The sequence below is a fragment of the Pinus tabuliformis genome, chromosome Q, assembly GCF_031772625.1.
Source record: "Pinus tabuliformis cultivar Carrire ecotype Pingquan chromosome Q, CPIR1, whole genome shotgun sequence".
NCBI classification, from domain to species: Eukaryota; Viridiplantae; Streptophyta; class Pinopsida; order Pinales; family Pinaceae; genus Pinus; species Pinus tabuliformis.
In genome coordinates, this window is record NC_142296.1 from 1,101,893,423 (window position 1) to 1,101,896,799 (window position 3,377).

The following is a 3,377-nucleotide window of genomic DNA, read 5'->3' on the forward strand; positions in this document are numbered from 1 at the left end:
GTTGTGGATATGAATAATTTTTAATGCATGTATGTTTGTCTTTTTTAAGAAATAAAAATGAAAATCTAATGAATCAAACATGAAAATCTAATAAATCAATGTTTCAATGTGTTGTTTTTAACAACCAACCACATCATTCATTTTATTTTATTGTATTTTCACATCATAAGAGAAATACTCTATCTTTTTCCAATCCAAAGTAGATCAATGATTAAAAATTTCTAAATTTATATATGTAAAGTTTAATTTTATAAGTATGTTAATATTTAATATATGTATTTTTTTATTCACGGGGCATAGGATAGTGACTGAATGGATGCATTGTTAAAGCACATTTGTTTTTTATCCACATGGCATATGGCACTTAATGAATGGGTGCACTCTGTTGGACACCTAATCCTAAAGGGTTAGTGTGGAAGCCGAAAAGACTAAGCAGTCCAAGAGACCTTGGGATCTGAAACCCAAGAGTCACAACATTGTATTATAAATGTACATCTCCTGTTAATAAAAAAACGAACTCAATGATTTATCTTTCACATTGTTTTACTATCCATGTGTGTTTAACATGGTATCGGAGCCAGGTTATCTCCTGCCCTGCTCAAATATGAGCCACTTGTTTTCCGTGGCCTTTCTTACATGCCAGTCCTGTACATTCATATAATTGTCAGTACTGCTATATTAGGAGGTCCCTGACAGTCCCTGAGATTCTTGACCTACCACTCTGCTGTTTACCAAATATGCATCTGTTAGCGTGCATTCAATTCTGAAATTAGTCAGAAATTTGTGGCGACCATAACGCATCTGTCATAAAACGCTCTCTGGCGCACCAGCGCTGTCATCTTCCATAACCGCTCCTGCATGAAATCATTTGTTGTCGTTCTGTCCATTGTCCTGCGTCTCTGCCAAGCCTGTGCTGCCTCTGTCAAGTCAGCTCTTTTTCTCAGTGACGGTTACTGAAACAATAACAGCCTCTGCCTCTGCCAGCGCTAACGCTTGTCTAACGCTTGTCTAACGCTTGTCTACGGAAACTACCACCATCAGCCACGAGAGAATAAAATTCTTTAGCTGGGAGCATGATGTGTGCAGAGACATAAGTTCTGGACTTGTACACATTCTTGGCTCGTCTCGCTACCTTCTTCTGTGAGATGGGCACCCCATTGTGAGCAAATAAACCCTTCCCACAGTCTTCATCAGTGACGAACTGTGGATTTCTATTAAATCCTCTCTGGCGGGTAACATTATACTGTTGATATTGGTCAATTCTGATACCGTTTCTATCGTGGGTGCTTATCGGAGTTTTTGGAGGAAGGTAAGAGAATCGAAGAGGAGAACAATTTATCTACGCCACCACCCTGCTATTAATTTTTATCATGCTCACGGTCATTGTGAAGAAATGAACATATAGGTCTGTGCTCGAGTACAGTGGTGCTGGAACGCAGAACGATAACGGGATTTTCACATTTGGGTGCCGAAATTGGGCGGACTTTTATCAGTAATCCTGCTTGTTCGTATGTAGTCTCTGTTTTTTTTCAGAACTTCAGGTCCATGGGAGGTAGAATCTGGTCTAGTAAGAATTCGCTTTTCTTTGGGAGAATCAACTGCTTCATGTTCCATAAAATCATTTGCTGAAAGAGAAGAATAAAGGATTTCTGAATTTTCACATTCGGGCCCTCCTAAAGTAATGCTGACTGGAGTTGGGGAATCATCATCGTCATGCTCATAATCAACTATTCCAATGGACTGTTCCCTGACCGCTGAAGAGTCCACGACATTTCCATTTCCAACATTTGCACTTGCTGATTGACTGCACGAAGCAGAGGTGCGAGCAGCTACCAAGTTATCTTCATCAACACTGTCTTCAGTGTAGGAATCCTCTTCCTTTTCAAGAACTCGGTCATCATTCTGCGTCATTGGCTCCGCAATGGCAGTTATGTCGCTGAAATCATTAGGATGATGTTCACCGAGACGGAGGTCACATAACCGAGGGCGAGGTGAATTATACTGCTCGGGAGCGCCGAAGAGCCAATGTCGACATCAATTTCTAAATAATTTCCCCCTCTGTGATAGCGATAGGTTAGGGCCTTCCCCAGCAGGCACGCCGCGTGGTTCCCCACCGCGGCCCACACGATCCAGGGCCCCTTCACAATCCGACTCAGGAGCTTGAATCTGCTGTTGCGGAAGGCGTCGTCCCCGTGCACGAAGCGGTGGAAAAGAGACCCCGGTGGGATTGGATCCTCGGTCGCATAATAGAACACCGCGCTGTGCTGCTGCTCCCGCCCGGGCACCTGCAGGTTCACAGCGAACACGAAAGCCTTCAGCGCTCTGCCTTCACCCTGGGCACGGCGGAGGGCAGCCATTGTACGGTTGTCCCGGCGCGCGAGCACGTGGTCGAGCTTGGTCGAGGAGCGAAGCCAGTCCATGCCCAGAGGTTTCATCAGCGACTCCCCTGCTGAAACCTTCTGCTTCTTGCTAATATATGTTTCATTTGATGCCTGCGCCAACAGGAAGCTACTATGTTTTTTAATGATATATTCCGGCTAAATTATGCATAACTATGTTAATTAGTCTACTTTGGGGAATAAGTTTTTTGGATGGCATTTTGATAAACAGCAGGATCAGGTTTGGGAGAATTTTTGGTTGAAAGTTCTACTAGAATGGATGGATTATGGATTCTTTGTGTCATTGTAATGGGCAAACACGTTTTTCACCAGTCATTGTGAAGGTTGTAAACTGAATGGAACTTGTCTTTAGTTACATTGATTAAATTTACCAGGGGAAGCTATTTATGATTATTCAAAGACGAATAACCCTTCAAATTGATCTTATTGCACTAAGCCGAGTACCTGATTGCTGCTCATGATAGCGCTAAGGGCTACTAAACTTTGATTCCTTGAATCCTTGCGGTCTTTATTCCAGACTTTTATACTTGAGAGATGACATTGAGATTAATTTGTATAAGGTATTTTCTGTGGTTGTTTGGGAAAGGTTCCAGTTAAAAGAGGACGTGTTTCCACCTGTGTAAATTGTTGGTTGAGAATCTTTCTAGTTGAGTCTAATCAATAGTGCAGAAAGGGGCTAATTCCCTTTAGTCTCTTTGTTGTACGAATCACCCTTGCTGTGCGTCGAAAGTTCCAACTGTTGTGTTCACACCATATTCAATCCAAGTTCCAAGCAAGTTTGCAGTTGTTGTTGCCCCAGTTGTGGTATTAAAACCCATTATAGTGCATTTCGACTGCTGCATAAAGATTTTGGTGAGCTGATTGTTGCACACTGATCATTTGCTGACATTTATAAAGGATATTGCTGTGTACTGTGAGTAGATATTACCTTTCTGCATTGAGTAGTAGTTGTGATCAGTTTTTAAGGTGTAAATCAGA

The 3,377-nt window shown here is 42.2% G+C and overlaps 1 pseudogene; it reads right to left on the reverse strand.

Annotated features, from left to right (window-relative positions):
- Positions 1-1,928: 1,928 nt before the first annotated feature.
- LOC149223339 (protein ENHANCED DISEASE RESISTANCE 2-like pseudogene) lies at positions 1,929-2,409 on the reverse strand (annotated as a pseudogene).
- Between the last annotated feature and the right edge of the window lie 968 nt (positions 2,410-3,377).